Source organism: Chrysemys picta, chromosome 12, assembly GCF_011386835.1.
Source record: "Chrysemys picta bellii isolate R12L10 chromosome 12, ASM1138683v2, whole genome shotgun sequence".
Classification (NCBI taxonomy): Eukaryota; Metazoa; Chordata; order Testudines; family Emydidae; genus Chrysemys; species Chrysemys picta.
Window position 1 is genome coordinate 15894886 of NC_088802.1, and position 17253 is coordinate 15912138.

Here is a 17253-nt window from a genome sequence, read left to right on the forward strand (position 1 = left end):
CCGTGCGGGTACAAAACCCCCGTTTAGGAAGGGGGAGGGGGGGGAACAGTGACCCCGTGGGATGAGGCACCCACTGTGCTCGCTAATCTAGGGGTGGGGGGGGGGCAGAGGAGGTTTTCTTTCGGCTCACAGGACGCTGCATGTCAGCCTCGGAGCAGGGGGCGGGTTCCTGGGACTGGGGTCTTAAAGGCACAGGCCTCCAATTCCTAGCCTGTCAAAGCTTAATCACCGCAGCTCCTCTCTATCCTATACAAGTCTTGCAGGCCAGGGCCGCCCGGGGGGGGGCAAGTGGGGCAATTTTCCGCAGGGGTCCCCACGAATATGTCAGAGGCTGCCCCCGCCTCCATCTTCCCCCATCCCCCGGTGTCTCAGCGTGCCGCATCCGGGAGCGGCCCTGGCGCACTGCAGCGCGGTGGCTCCAACGCTGTCCGGGGCCACTCCTGGTCGCAGCACGCTGAGGCTCCAGGAGAGGGGGTAAGCGCCATGGTAAGGTGTGGGGCACCCCCCCCCGACCCCATCCTAACCATCACCATCACCCAGCAACAGCCCATTATGTAATTGCAAATGTATACATCCCATTAAAGCATTTAATGTTTTTAAATAATGTATTTAGTGTATTTTCAAATTATTACAAATTAATTTTTGAATGTATTTCACTGGTTATTTTTTACATTTCCAAATACATGTTACTATAGTATTGCAACTTTTTTTATGGAAGGGGCCCCCAAAATTGCTTTGCCCCAGGCCCCCTGAATCCTCTGGGCAGTCCTGTACATGGCTACGTTACTGCTCCAGCCAGGAGACTGAATGCGGTGAAATATTGTACAGACACTCCCTCCCTCCAACTCTGCCTCTCACATTTTGAATATGTAAAAGTGTCTTCTATCAGTTTCTATGTCTATATGAAATCACTGCAGCTCATTTCTCTTATATAACGTGCTGAGTTGCTAACTCCCTCCCAGAGCCCACATGTCTGCACCCCCTCCTGTACCCCAATCCCATGCCCCAGGTCAGAGCCTGCACCCCTCACTCAAACTCCCCATAGCCTGCAACCCTCCTGCACCCCAACTCCATCCCAGAGCCTGGACCCCAAAAAGGGCTGGATTAACCTTTTGTGGGCCTGGTGCTAAACATATTTGTGGTCCCCCAGGGGGGAAATGGGGACATGGGGCAGGGGGGCAGAGTCCTCAGAGCGATGGGCTGGCCGGGGGCAATGGGAGATGGGTCATGGCACGGCAGGAACAACCCTGCTCCACCCAGCCCATACAATAGCACTGTTTACAAACCGGGAGCTGCCAGACGCACACTGGCCAGCCCGGCCCTGTGCTCCCATCATGCTTCTTCCCCTTCGGGGCGGGCCCATGACTCCAAGGTGATACCAGAGTGGCCCCTTTGATCGATCTGCTTCCTCCTGGCTAATGTGACAAACTGATCTATTGGACGATTGAGGCACGCTGTTTCACGTATTTGTGTGTGAGTCCGTGAAAAGGGAGGTAAGCTTTGGGGGTACGGAGCATGCCCCTGAGCCCAAGGTCATACCAGAATGGCCCCTTTCATTTTTTCCACTGGCTTCCTCCTTGCTTATTTCCAATGACTTGGCTGCTCATGCACTGTCACTGGTCCATGAGGTTGCGAATCAGGAGGGATGGGGTTTGTGGTCAAAAACACTCACGATCTGCTTCCTCCTGGCTAATGTGCCAAATTGATCTATTGGACAATTGAGGCGTGCTGTTTCACGTTTTTGTGTGTGAATACGTGAAAAGACCCCCACAAACCCCCATGCCCAGTGCCCTCCCACAGACCACTCTGAACCCCCCCAATCCTCTCACTGCCCAGTGCCCCCTAGTTGCAGACCCCCCACAGCCCTCCCACAACTGCACACTGCCCTGCCCCTCCCCGCCCAGAGCCCCCTCACAGATTCCCTCACTGCCCAGTGCCCCCCACCGCCCCACTGCCACAACTGCACAGTGCCCCACCCAGACCCCTGCACACTTCCCAGTGCCCCAACACACACAGATCTCTCCACCCCCCACTGCACAGCACCCCCCCAGACCCACTAGAGACCTACTCTCCCACACCCTAACCCCCAGCCACAATACCCGGCCCTGATGGGAGGTGACTGTGTTTGCCAGGCTGAGCCGGCAGCGCAGCCAGAGCTTGTCCTGGGGCAGGATAACTCCGGCCCTTGGGGGTGCAATCAGCCAGGCTGGAGCAGGAGCAGGGCCTACCCGGGCCAGGCTCCCTCAGGACCCACATGCCTGGCAGGACCCAGCTGAGCCTCCCACACTGTCCCCCTCCCGCAGCCGTCCTCTGGGACTGGCTGAGACTGGCCCAGCCTCTGCACCAATCCCAGGTGGCTCTTTCCCTGGGGAGGCAGGTGGGGCCCCACAGGTCCCAGGCAGTGGCAGTGGAGACAGCTCAGAGCTGGAGCAGTGCTGGGGAGCAGGGCAGATCCCTGGGACATGACTCCTGAGATCCCACCCACACCCATTGGCCCCGTGGCCAGCAGCCCTGCCGAGCCCACATGGTGGCCCCCAGCTGCTGGGTGATGAGCCCCCTACAGCAGCGGCATAGCCAGGTTCTAACATCAGGGATTTCTTGTATTATGTATTGTAAGTGTTTAATATAAAAATCAGGTAGTAGGGTTTACAATGTTCTAACAAGAGATTATGCTATTATCATTATCCAGTCAACTTGCACACTACTATTTTGAATTAGTGATAATTCACAGAGAGAAAAAGAAGAAAGCTGAATTTAGAGAATAATTATTAACCAGATTCTTCGTTATTCACCAGCCACTTTGCTCCAGTCCATAGCACAAATCACCATAAACCCACTAGAATCTGGCCAAGAGAATATTCACCTCAAATTGGCATCTGCTACACTCCCCCCGCCCCTTCCCAGGTCACCACTATTCAGCAGGTCCACCCAGAGGGGGGTGGCAAGTGGGGCAATTTGCCCCAGGCCCCGAGTATGTCGGAGGCTCCCCCCGCTTCCGTCTTCCCCCATCCCATCCCCCGGCGTCATGGATGCGGCATGCTGAGGCTCTGGAAGAGGGGGTAAGCGGCATGGTAAGGGAGGGGCCGGACAACCCCCTGACCCCATCCCCCCACAGCCCAGACCCCCAGCTCCCAGCCCAGCCCCTCTGAGCCGGACACCTCCAGACCTCATCCATCCCCTCCACAGCCCAAACCCCCTGCTCGGAGCCCAGCCCCCCTGAGCCGGACAACCCCCTGACACCATCTCCCCACATCCCTGAGCCCAGCCCCAGAGCCCCACTGCTGGAGCCCTGGGGTAGAGCTGCGGGGCTCTGGGGGCTATTTAAAAAGTCCGGGGCTCCCGCTGCCTCTACCACCCCGGTCCTTTAAATAGCCGCCAGAGCCCCGCTGCTTCCTCAGGGCTCCCACAGCTATTTAAAGGGCCGGGGCAGTAGAAGAGGGGGAGCCCCAGGCCCTTTAAATAGCCCCCAGAACCCTGGGATAGTGGGGGGCTCAGGGGCTATTTAAAGGGCTGGGGCTCCAGCTGCCTCTGCTACACCCCCTGCCCGCAACCAGCCCCGCACCCCCTGCCCTGCCCACAGCCCCGCACCTGTCTCCAGCCAGCCCTGCACCCCCTGCCTGCAGCCAGCCCCTGATGCACCCCCTGCCCTACCTCCAGCTCTGCACCCCCTGTCCTGCCTGCACCAGCCCTGCCCCCCGCCGTGCCTGCAGCCAGCCCTGCCTGCAGCCAGCCTCTGCCGCATCCTCTACCCTGCCTCCAGCCAACCCCTGCTGCACCCCCCTGCGGCCCTGCCTGAAGCCAGCCAGCCCCACACACCCCCTGCCCGCACCAGCCTTGAACCCCCTGCCCTGCCTGCATCCAGCCCCGCACCCCCTGCCCTGCCTGCACCAGCCTTGCACCCCCTGCCCTGCCTGCAGCCAGCCCCGCACCCCCCTGCCCTGTCTCCAGCCAACCCCTGCCGCACCCCCCTGCCTGAAGCCAGCCAGTCCCACACTCCTCTGTCTCCAGCCCTGCCAACCCCTGCTGCACCTGCCTGCGGCCCTGCCTGGAGCCAGCCAGCCCGCCCGCCCGCCCCACACACCCCTGTCTCCAGTCAGCCCTGCACTCCTTGCCCTGCCTGCAGCCAGACCCTACCTCCAGTCAGACCCTGCCCTGCCTCCAGTCAGCCCCATGTCCACTGGTGCCCTGCAGTACCCAGGGCAGTAACCCTGCCCACCTGCTTCAATGAGGGGGGCAGGGAGCAGCTGGGACCCACACATGTGTACACCACTAGGGTGACCAGACAGCAAGTGTGAAAAATCGGGACAGGGGGTCGGGGGTAATAGGATCCTATATAAGAAAAAGATCCAAAACTCTGGACTGTCCCTATAAAATCGGGACATCTGGTTACCCTAGCACACCCCAACTGTATTACCATGCATGTAATATGTGTTAATATGTTTTTCCTAGTCAAATTTGTAATGACCGACAAACACACAGAGAGACTGGAGGCCAAAGTGAGAAACATAAAATTGTATGGCTCCTCATTTCATTGCCTGAAACCGAGAAGCTGGATAAGTTATGAGGTACATTTAAGTAACACTAAACATGTATTTGTTAATGGGATTAATTCATCAAATATTATTGAAATTGTGCCTTTTCTTTCATCATGTGTTGTAGGTTATTGATGCATATTTGAGCTGTGTGGTCGAGAAAGCAGATGGAAAGGTAGGCTACGTACTGTGATGGTACATGAAACTGTACATTGATTCAGTAAGGAAACAGTCACGTGAATATGTGGCACAACATATTGAAGACCAAATATCCTTGAAATATCAACATAAACCTGAAATTGCAACATTTCTGTGTATTTACTGCTGCCAAACATTTACTGAAATGTATTTGGAGGTGCATATCGGACATACAATCCAGGGCCACATTCGTTTTGCTGTACAGTTCAGTGGGTCCATTAATTGAACACAAATATGCGAACAGCTTAGTTGGTTTTTACATTAAGTAAGACCGAGCACATTGATTACAAATCTTTTTTTTTTATAGAACTCTCTTATATATACATATCTGATTTGTAACACTAAGGATCCCTTGCATGTCTGTCTATATTAAATTCATTATGTTCTTCATGTGCCACAATTATTAATGCATTAATAACTTTGTTGACTGTCAACAGGTACAAGCCATCTCATCAGTAGTTTCTACTGTCATTCTCTCAGGCAGAGCTCCACAAATGGAAGTGAAGGTAAATGCTAACACACTTTCATACATAGCATGAGCAAAGCACAATTTCATTAATTGAGTTAAACACAGTGTGAAACAGCAAATACAATGGTGTGTTTGATGTGGAGCAGTAGTCTAATAGCAATACATGTAATGAAACTGGGAAATACAGTATAATGTACATTTCATTGTTTGCTTCACTGGAAACTATAATTGCATTTCTAATTATTTTTTAAAAAATAAATACAGAGTGAATTACTTCAAAATGATATATTATTGCTTCCTTACCACACACCAGGTCATTGGGTTCCTGTGGTAAGATGTTTTGTATTGCAGTTGTGGATTATGGTCAATAAATGTTATAATAAATAGGAGATTTGTAACCCAACTATGGTAGCAGTGATATAATTTCCCGTGTTGTGGGTTTTCAGTGAGTTCAGTGCATGCAAATGAAAGTGGAATGTGAATGTTAAAAATAAAATGCTATTGTCAAGTTATGTTGTGAATGTAACTTGGAAGAATACATTCTGTAATGAATTGATCAATGATTTCACAATATGCTTTTCTCTTGTGTGTTACTGAGACATTACAAACGAGAATATGTTAATTGCATAATGATTTTTGATAAATCATTATAAAATGTTTGAAATAATCACATTACCAATATAATTTGTGAATATATTTAAACTCACAGATAGTCTCGATGGAAAAGAAAAGAATTGTTAATAATTCACCCCTTGTGTGATGAGATGAGATATGAAAGAACATCCCTGAGGAATTGGAGGTGATTTATTAGATACTTACTTTTACAGTGGACATTAACTGTTCCATTGAAATTTCTTTTTAAAGGGAATGTAATAATTGTGAGACTAATATCTTCCTGTTAGCTACAAATAAAAATTGAAACAGCATGTACTTGTACTGAATATGCCTAGTAATGGACTTTAAGTGAACTTGTGTGATTTGACTCTGGGGAACAACTTAACAGAATGTGAACACGAAACAGTACCATGTTGCATGATTGAGAATGTGTTATTATCAACATGGGTCACAGCAAATCAGGTGATACATTGAGTAGGGCCTGGTCTACACTATGAGTTTAATTCAAATTTAGCAGCGTTAAATCGAATTAACCCTGCACCCGTCCACACAACGAAGCCATTTATTTCGAAATAAAGGGCTCTTAAAATCGATTTCAGTACTCCTCCCCGACGAGCGGAGTAGCGCCAAAATCGATATTGTCATTTCGAATTAGGGTTAGTGTGGCCGCAATTCGATGGTATTGGCCTCCTGGAGCTATCCCACAGTGCACCATTGTGACCGCTCTGGACAGCAATCTGAACTCGGATGCACTGGCCAGGTAGACAGGAAAAGCCCCACGAATATTTGAATTTCATTTCCTGTTTGCCCAGCACAGGAGAGCATAGGTGACCACAGAGAGCTCATCAGCACAGATAACCATGCAGGCCGATAATCGAAAAAGAGCACCAGCATGGACCGTACGGGAGGTACTGGATCTGATCGCTGTATGGGGAGAGGATTCAGTGCTAGCAGAACTTCGTTCGAAAAGACGAAATGCCAAAACTTTTGAAAAAATCTCCAAGGGCATGATGGAGAGAGGCCACAATAGGGACTCAGAGTAGTGCCGCCTGAAAGTCAAGGAGCTCAGACAAGCCTATCAGAAAACAAAGGAGGCAAACGGTCGCTCCGGGTCAGAGCCGCAGACATGCCGCTTCTACGCCGAGCTGCATGCAATTCTAGGGGGGGCCGCCACCACTACCCCACCTCTGACCGTGGATTCCGAGGCGGGGGTAATCTCATCAGCCACACCTGAGGATTCTGCGGACAGGGAAGAGGAGGAGGAGGAGGACGAGCTTGCGGAGAGCACACAGCACTCCGTTCTCCCCAACAGCCAGGATCTTTTTCTCAGCCTGACTGAAGTACCCTCCCAACCCAGTACCCAAGACCATGACCCCATGGAAGACCTCAGGTGAGTTTACCTTTTAAAATATAAAACATGGTTTAAAAGCAAGCGTTTTTTAATGATTAATTTGCCCTGAGGACTTGGGATGCATTCGCGGCCAGTACAGCTACTGGAAAAGTCTGTTAATGTGTCTGGGGATGGAGCGGAAATCCTCCAGGGACATCTCCATGAAGCTCTCCTGGAGGTACTCCAAAAGCCTTTGCAGAAGGTTTCTGGGCAGTGCAGCCTTATTCCATCCTCCATGGTAGGACACTTGACCACGCCATGCCTGCAGCAAGTAATCTGGTATCACTGCCTGACAAAGCCTGGCAGCGTATGGTCCCGGTGTTTGCTGGCATTCAAGCAACATCCGTCCTTTATCTCGCTGTGTAATCCTCAGGAGAGTGATATCGCTCATGGTAACCTGGTTGAAATACGGGAATTTAATTAAGGGGACAGAGATAGCCATTCCTACTGGGCTGTTTCAGCCTGTGGCTGAAAAGAAATCCTTCCCTGCAGTTAGTCAAGCGGGGGGGGGGGGGGGGGGGGGAATTGGCGCTGAGCTTTTCGTCTTTGGCTAGCAGGGATCTTCCTTGATACCAGCCACGTGGTGGGGGGAGGGGTACAGCGATCATCCCAGTTAATTCATGGCAGGAGGGAGGGTGCGGGGGGTTAGTTTGGTTTCTGCAGGGATCTTCCCTGATACCAGCCACGCAGTGGGGAGAGGGATAAAGCGATCATCCCAGAGAATTGGATGCAGGGGGGGTTAGTTTGTTTTCTGCTGCTGAAGGTTAACAGGAAAACCGCAGCAGTCAACGGGCTTTGCTTGGTATGTGGGAAAGGAGGGCGCAGAAGCCGAAAGACAGTGGTTTACCATGGCCGCATGCAAGCTGAATTCTGTTGCCCGGACCTGTGTCTGTGATCTCTCACACCAAAGCCACAGACACTCAATATTAAGATGGAAAATGTGACCTTGTACTGAAATCACATGTGCTATGTAATGTGAATAGTGTTGTTCACCATGAAAGAGTATAAGCATTGTTCTGTAAAATGTATCATTTTAAAAACTTCTCTCCTTTTTTTTATCCCTCCAGCAGCTGCAAATTTTTCAAGCCTCCCTTCTCTGTCCTGAAGGCTATCTCAGATAAGGCGGCGGAGAAAGAGGATGCGAGACGAGATGTTCTCGGAAATAATGGAATGCACCAGCAATGAAAGACCTCATTTGAATGAGTAGAAGGACACGGTATCTAAGTACAGGAAAGAGGCCAGTGAACGTGAGGTCATGAGGGATGCTCGAGATGAGAGGTGGCAAGCTGCAACGCTGGGGCTGCTGCGTGATCAAACGGACATTCTCCGGCGTCTGGTGGAGCTTCAGGAACGGCAGCAGGATAACAGAGTGCCGCTGCAGCCGCTGTATAACCTCCCTCCCCCTCACCATGTTCCATAGCCTCCTCACCCAGACGTGTAAGAACGCGGGGGGGGGGGGGGAGGCTCCGTGCACAACCCCCCCCGGGGCGCCCCCAAGCTCTGCGATGGCTGCCGAGCGGCCCCCAGAGACACCCCCCACCCAAAGGACAGGGGCCCGTGCCCCCCCTCCCCCAACGGCTTGCTGCCTCACAGGGGCAGGTTGGTCGCGTCGCAGGGGCCGCTGGGAGTTGTAGTTCTCGGCCACTCCCCTCTCCCGGCTCTCCCTGGAGCGTGAGGCCCGGCCGGACTACAGCCCCCAGTAGGCCCTGGGCAGGAGCCGAGTGTCGCACCGAGATGATGTCACAGCGGGCGACCCACACACACAGATTCAGAGATCCTAGCCTCCCTATTTCCCCGGACATGTCCGGCTTTTTGGCAATTCCCCCCGGACGGGGATTTGGGGACCAAAAAGCCGGACATGTCCGGGGAAATCCGGACGTATGGTAACCCTAACCACCATTCTGCACTTGCTCAGCCTGTAGTTGAACAGCTCCTGATTCCTGTCCAGGCTGCCTGTGTATGGCTTCATCAGCCATGGCATTAAGGGGTAGGCTGGGTCCCCAAGGATAACTATAGGCATTTCAACATCCCCAATGGTTATTTTTGGGTCCGGAAAGTAAGTCCCTTGCTGCGGCCGTTTAAACAAAGTAGTGTTCCTGAAGACGCGAGCGTCATGAACCCTTCCCGGCCAGCCCACGTTGATGTTGGTGAAACATCCCTTGTGATCCACAAGTGCTTGCAGCACCATTGAAAAGTACCCCTTGCGGTTTATGTACTGGGTACCCTGGTGCTCCGGTGCCAAGATAGGGATATGGGTTCCATCTATTGCCCCACCACAGTTAGGGAATCCCATTGCAGCAAAGCCATCCACTATGACCTGCACATTTCCCAGAGTCACTACCTTTCGTAGCAGCACCTGAGTGATTGCTTTGGCTACTTGCATCACAGCAGCCCCCACAGTAGATTTGCCCACTCCAAATTGATTCCCGACTGACCGGTAGCTGTCTGGCGTTGCAAGCTTCCACAGGGCTATCGCCACTCGCTTCTCAACTGTGAGGGCTGCTCTCATCTTGGTATTCTGGCGCTTCAGGGCAGGGGACAGCAAGTCACAAAGTTCCATGAAAGTGCCCTTACGCATGCGAAAGTTTCACAGCCACTGGGAATCGTCCCACACCTGCAACACTATGCGGTCCCACCAGTCTGTGCTTGTTTCCCGGGCTCAGAATCGGCGTTCCACGGCTATAACCTGCCCCATTAACAGCATGATCTCCAAAGCACCGGGGCCCGCGGTTTGATAGAATTCCATGTCCATGTCCTCATCACTCTCGCCACCGCGCTGCCGTAGCCTACTCCTCGCCACCTGGTTTTGCAGGTTCTGGTTCAGCATAAACTGCACGATAACGCATGAGGTGTTTACAATGTTCATGACTGCTGTCTTGAGCTGAGCGGGCTCCATGCTTGCTGTGGTATGGCATCTGCACTGTTAACCCAGGCAAAAGGTGCGAAACGGTTGACTGCTGTTGCCTCCCTGGAGAGGGGGGAGGATGTACCCAGAACCATCCGCGACAATGTTTTTGGCCCCATCAGGCATTGGGATCTCAACCCAGAATTCCAATGGGCAGAGGAGACTGCGGGAACTATGGGATCGCTATGGGATAGCTACCCACAGTGCAACGCTCCGGAAATCGACGCTAGCCCCTGTACATGGACGCACACCGCCGAATTAATGTGCTTAGTGTGGTCGCATATATGCGACTTTATACAATCTGTTTCCAAAATTCGAATTATATAAATTCGGATTAATCCCTTAGTGTAGACATATCCTAAGAGTGAGACAATAATATGAAACCAAGTGTGTATATATGTGAACAATAAGTCATTTCGATCATTAATTAAAAAGAGATAGAATGGATTTTTATCTATGTCCATAAACCGGAGGGGGAAAAAAGGGAAAGCAAAGCTCATTTATGCAGTCTGCTAATGTACTCTCTAAAAATTTCAGAAACTTCATCAAACAATTAACTAGAAAATCCTCATCTGATTGGAACAGTAACATTGTTCATCATCCCAAAGTGATGGCCACAACTGTGGACCACTCATCTTAAAGGTATTGAATACCAAATTGCCATTATTATTTGTTATGTTTGTGTAATTATCCAGGGTGAAAGTAAATGCCAGAGATTACCAGTGGGCAGGGCCGGCTCTACCATTTTTGCTGCCCCAAGCAAAAAAAAAACAAAAAACGCTCGGACTCTGCCGCCCCAAGAATGGATGGAATGCCTCCCCTTAGCATGTGCCGCCCCAGGCACATGCTTGCTCTGCTGGTGCCTGGAGCCGCCCCTGCCAGTGGGCACTGCACCAGCATCCTTGCCAAGGTGTGTGGGGTGGGCTTGTGGCCCCCAGAAGGGATGGGGTCTCCAGCGGAAGGTGCGGTGCTGGGGGGCCAGATTCCACCAGTCAGCCCTTCCTCACAGCTGTTGCTGCAGTGGCCAGGACAACCAGGCCCTTGTAAATCGCTGGAACCCAGGGCCCATTTTGCTCCAACACTGTTGGCAGCCCTGCCAGGAGCATCCAACAGCATTGCCAGACCCTATGGCAGGGCCGCTGATGCGGGGGGGTGAGGGAGGGTGCTAAACAGGGCAGCGACGTTAAAGCATAAAGCACTACCACAGCGGAAGTGTAACGTCAGCTGTGTAAGGGCCGGTACCGGTGGCCGGGTCTTACCAGTATGCTGAACCGGCCCACTTTCACCTCTGGTAATTAAGATGTTTATTTTAAAGATCAGTGTTGTTAGTTTGCAGAAGTGTATTTGCAGCACAAAGACATCAGTATGGTAGAAACAACACAAGAGGCTAATACTGTGTTTAGAAGACATATAGCAATTCTTCTAATGAAGGAGTCAGGTAATTACTTTCTACCATGTACTCTTGTCTCATTAGGCACATGTGAAGATAACATGAAGAGGTGAATTATGGCACATAGCAGACAGTTATCTTAATACCCCTAAAGTGGGATATCTCACAGGTTTGGTTCTGTAATGGTGACTATGAATCAATAATATCTTTAAGTACACAAAAATTTGAATCGGGTGAATGATTGCTATTGATCGGCCAGTTAAATGAAATTGGCATTTTTAGATACAGGGTCAGTAAACTAAAAATTTGAGAAAATATGACTCACAAAAAAGAAAAAGATACGTTCAAACCATTGACTGGATTAAAATATTGACATTAATTAATAAATTAAGATTTGCATTTTCTGTTTTGGTCATAATGTATTCATCATTTCATAACGCTATATATATTTTTAAGAAAACATGGAAGACTACTGCATATACTGCAACCTCGTCAACTGTGAAAAGGAAAGTGAGGATAGCACGATGGTAAGAAACATAGAATTGTATGAGAAATAAATGCCATAAACTGCCTAAGGATCATGATTCTTGTAAAAATTCCACATCAGTAAACATTTTCTTCATGCTGATAGGCATACATATGTTAGGTAATGCTGACATGTGGAAGGAATAGCATGAGTGAATGCAAAGTATGTGTAACATTATAACTTCTGTGATTTCATTTCTTAATTGTCACTTATCAAAGGTCCAGTGTGATTCTTGCAAGAGGTGGGCACATATGCCCTGCATTACAGAAGGAACCAATCAAGACTACCTGACTGATGAGAAGAAAGAGTACAACTGCAAAAAATGTGCATAGTTCACTTCTTTACCCCCCCCAAAAAATAAAAAATTGTTTAAATGCCTCTTGTTCAAAACATAATGCAACCAAAAGACATTTTTAATGTATATACCAGATTAATAAATGTTTTTTATTTGAAAAATCATTCTCTGTATTTGTGTCCATATGTATGATGCAAATTGTAAAAGTAAATTTAAAAAATGAAAGTGGTATCACCTTGGGCTCAGGGGTATGCTCCGTATCCCCAAACCTTACCTCCCTTTTCACGGATTCACACACAAAACAGCGAAACAGCTTGGAAATAAGCAAGGAGGAAGCCAGTGGAAAAAATGAAAAGGGACTCTGGTCTCACCTTGGGCTCAGGGGCATGCTAGCCAGGAGGAAGCAGATCGATGAAAGGGGCCACTCTGGTATCACCTTGGGCTTAGGGGCATGTTCCATACCCCCAAACCTTACCTCCCTTTGCACGAATTGAATGAAAGGGGCCACTCTGGTCTCACCTTGGGTTCAGGGGCATGCTCCGTACCTCCAAACCTTACCTCCCTTTTCACAGATTCACACACAAAAAAGTGAAACAGCGCGCCTCAATCATGCAATAGATCAATTTGGCACATTAGCCAGGAGGAAGCAGATCGTGAGTGTTTTTGACCACAAACCCCATCCCTCCCATTTTGCAACCATCACTGGACCAGTGACAGGTGCATGAGGAGCCAAGTGATTGGAAATAAACAAGGAGGAAGCCAGTGGAAAAAATGAAGGGGGCCACTCTGGTCTCACCTTGGGCTCAGGGGCATTCTCCGTACCCCTAAACCTTACCTCCCTTTTCACGGATTCACACACAGAAAAAGAGGAAGCAGATCGGGAGTGTTTTTGACCACAAACTCCATCCCTCCTGATTCGCAACCCCATGGACCAGGCAGTAGCAAGTAGCCCAGATGTCACTTTGTGTCGCGGAAACCGCACCCAGTTGCAAAATGGGAGGGTTGCTATACATGGCGTCACACCTGGCACCCGTAGGAGGGTGGCAGTGGTAACAGCACCTGCCCTCCCTCGGGGCAATGGCCCTGCAGACCACGGTGGGGCTGGGAGGGATTCACAGAATCTGGAAATAACAAAGGGGGGGGGGAGGGAGAAACCGGCCATTCCCTGGGGGGGGGGTGCGGGGGGGGAGTTTGTACCATAAATCCCCATGTCACTCACCCAGGCTGCTGCACCCGCTCCATACAGGGAGTCACGGCGCCGGAGGGGTTGAGACCCGACCCGTCATCGTTATTTCTGTTACATGTGTAGCTGAATGGACGGGGCCGAGCCCCCGCCGGTGTAAGTCACGGTCTGTGTCCCGGGCTGGTTGGAGCGGAGCAAATTCCTGTGGAAGGACCAGCCCCTCCCGCAGGCCCGGAGGTGGGGGGATGGGACTGGGAGGGGCAGTTTGCCGAGGGGTGTCCCTGCCCCCCCCCCGGGATCGCTGGGGTCTCAGTAATTCCCCCGCCCGCCACAGCTCGGTCCGGCTGGGGACATAAAGCAGCAAAAAGCAGCAGCCAGTTCTCAGCCCCGCCCCTGGGTGGAGGTAGAATGGGGAAGGTGGAAGGGGCGGGATGCTGCTGGGGGGGGGGAGCTGAAATCCGGAGTCACTGAGTGGGGACGGGGGTGGGAAACAACAGCTGATCAATGGGGGGGGGAGGGGAGGAGATCAGAAGTGACTAAATGGCGACTTCTGCAGACTTCTGCTGGGTGAGGGCGGCAGCAGCTCTGGGACTCGCAGACCCCCCGAGCGGAGCTGGGGCGAGGAGGGGCCGTTAGTGCAGAGTCACTTTCCTGCCCGGCCCCGGCCCTTCCCCCGGGTCTCTCCCCTCAGCTGCAGGCTCCGGAGCTGGTGTCGGCAGAGCCCAGGGCTGGTCCCAGCCCCAGGAGAAAGTCCCCGCCGGAGTGCAATGGCCGAGTGTGAGGCCTGGTCTACACTAGGAGTTTATGTCAAATTTAGCAGCGTTACATCGAATTAACTCTGCACCCGTCCACATAACGAAGCTATTTAGTTCGACATAGAGGTCTCTTAAATTCGACTTCTGTACTCCTCCCCGACGAGGGGAGTAGCGCTAAATTCGACATGGCCATGTCGAATTAGGGTAGGTGTGGATGGAAATCGACGCTAATAGCTCCTGGAGCTATCCCACAGTGCACCACTCTGTTGACACTCTGGACAGCAGTCTGAGCTCGGATGCTCTGACCAGCCACACAGGAAAAGCCCCGGGAAAATTTGAATTCCTTTTCCTGTGGGGGCACTTTGAATCTCATTTCCTGTTTGGACATCATGGCGAGCTGAGCAGCACTGGCAACGATGAAGAGCTCTCCAGCAGAGATGGCCATGCAATCTCAGAATAGAAAGAGGGCCCCAGCATGGACTGATCGGGAAGTCTTGGATCTGATCGCTGTGTGGGGTGATGAGTCCGTGCTTTCGGAGCTGCGATCGAAAAGACGGAATGCGAAGATCTACGAGAAGATCTCAAAAGCCATGGCAGAGAGAGGATACAGCCGGGATGCAATGCAGTGCCCCGTGAAAATCAAGGAGCTGAGGCAAGGCTACCAGAAGACCAAAGAGGCAAACGAACGCTCCGGATCCCAGCCCCAGACATCCCGTTTCTACGAGGTACTGCATTCCATCCTAGGTGCGGCCGCCACCACTAGCCCACCACTGACCGTGGACTCTGAGGATGGGATATTGTCGACGGCCGGTTCCTCGGACATGTTAGCGGACGGGGAAGATGAGGAAGGAGATGAGGAGGACGAGGCAGTCGACAGCGCTTACAACGCTGATTTCCCCGACAGCCAGGATCTCTTCATCACCCTTACAGAGATCCCCTACCAACCGTCCCCAGGCATTAACCCGGACCCAGAACCAGGGGAAGGATCAGTCGGTAAGTGTTTTAAACATGTAAACATTTATTTTTAACAGAACAGGAACATTAACAATATTAACAATGGGTTTTTCATGATTAGTTTGCCCTAGGCGCTTAACGTTTCAGTCCTTGGCAGTGCAACTACTGAAAAAAAATCTAACAATGTCCGCTTTAGCATGATTGCTTTGCCCTAGGCGCTCTACTGTTTAGTCCCTGCCAGTGCAGCTACAGTAAAATCCGGTCTATATGTCCGGGGATAGAGCTGAAATCCTCATGGGACATCTCCATGAAGCTCTCCTGGAGGTAATTGGAAATCCTTTGCATGAGGTTCCTTGGGAGAGCGGCCTTATTGTGTCCTCCGTAGTACGAAACGTTTCCGCGCCAGGAGATAAGCAAGTACTCTGGGATCATTGCCTTGCAGAGCATGGCGGCATACGGCCCTGGTCTTTGCAGGCTTTCCCGAAGCATCCTTTCTTTCTCGGTCTCTGAAATCCTCATCAGGGTGATGTCGCTCATGGTGATCTGCTTTGAATTAGGTAGGGGAATGTTAGTGTTGGGACTGCTTGCCCGTTCCTTTACAGAACTGTAACCGGTGGTTTACAGCCACGCGGTGGAGGCGGGAGAGGGGCAGCATACAGGGATCTTTCCCGGGGACAGCCGCGAGGGGGTGGGACAGGGGCAGAGTTCATGCTTGCCGGATTGCTGGCAGCAGGAACTGGCATTGCTTTGAACGTGAAAGGAGGCCAGTGCTATTATTAAAGTTTTAAGCAGCCACAAGTCTACGGCTTACCATGTCAGCCTGCTACCCAAATTCCGCTGTCCTGCCCCGCTTGTCTGATCTGCACTGCAAGACCCCAGGCAGTGAATGCGAAGGCCGAAAATTCGACCTTGTCCTGAGTGCGCACGTGATAGGTGCTGTGCATGGTCTTGTTCACAGAGAAAGACTATGTTCTTTGTTCACAAAAAAATTTCTTTGTGAGGAATTCACTCCCTTTTCCCATCCCACAGCTGCGACTGTCTCCCGACCTACCCTGGCATCACACTCCCAGAGGCTAGCGGAGATTAGGCGTAGGAAGAAGAGGACACGGGAGGACATGTTCTCGGAACTTATGGGCTGCTCCCGAGCCCAGCAGATCCAGTGGAGGGAGAACTTGTCCCAAATCCACCGATCACACATTGAACGGGAGGAGAGGTGGCGGCAGGAAGACCAGCAGGCGACTCAAACGCTGCTTAGACTAATGAGGGAGCAAACGGACACGCTCTGGCGCCTTGTGGATGTTCTGCAGGACCGGAGGCAGGAGGACAGAGCCCCGCTGCAGTCCATCTTTAACCGCCCTCCCCCGCCACAAAGTCCCATACCCCACTCACCCAAAGTCCCAAGAAGGAGGGGTGGCAGAGTCCGTGAAAACTCTCACTCCAACCCTGCAGAGAGCTCGAGTAGCAGAAGGCTCTCATTCCCCAAAATTTGAAAAGTCCTTTCCTTCCCGCCTCACCCAAGCCCCCGTCCCAGTTTCATCCCCCAGTTTCATGTGTAGTTGCTAATAAAAAAATATGTTTCTGTTAATTACTGTTTCCATCATGTTCTTTTAGAGGAGAGTCTGTTTGAAGGGGGGGAAGGGGGTTGGTAATTGGACAAGACAGTCACCTTTACCAGGGTACAGATGCGGGGGCAGGTTCAGCAGCAGGGCACACACACAGTGCAGTCACTAGTTACCCTGGTCAGTCTGGGAGGTGGTTTTCATGTTCTGTGTGTGTGTGGGGGGGGGGAAGGCTATGTGACTTTGTGGCGGGGGAGGGTGGTTAGAGATCTTATGCAGCAGTCCTTATCCTGGATCACAGAGCCACACAGCAGGGGATCTGTAACCGTCCTCTCCCTGCCACAAAGTCACATAGCCCCCACACACAGAGTCCCGAATAGGAGGGGTGGCAGGCTCCGTTGAAACAACCAGTCCACCAGTGCGGACTGCTCTAGGAGCAGGAGCCTGTCATTCATGGAGTTTAGAAGCGTCCTTTGCATCAC

General features: G+C 51.4%; 1 long non-coding RNA gene across 1 annotated transcript; it reads left to right on the forward strand.

Annotated features, from left to right (window-relative positions):
• The first annotated feature begins 4453 nt into the window (after positions 1-4453).
• On the forward strand, positions 4454-5450 carry LOC135975051 (uncharacterized). Its single transcript, XR_010592108.1, has 3 exons — positions 4454-4565; positions 4660-4707; positions 5168-5450. It is a non-coding gene; the product is annotated as an uncharacterized LOC135975051 (long non-coding RNA).
• The last annotated feature ends 11803 nt before the right edge of the window (positions 5451-17253 follow it).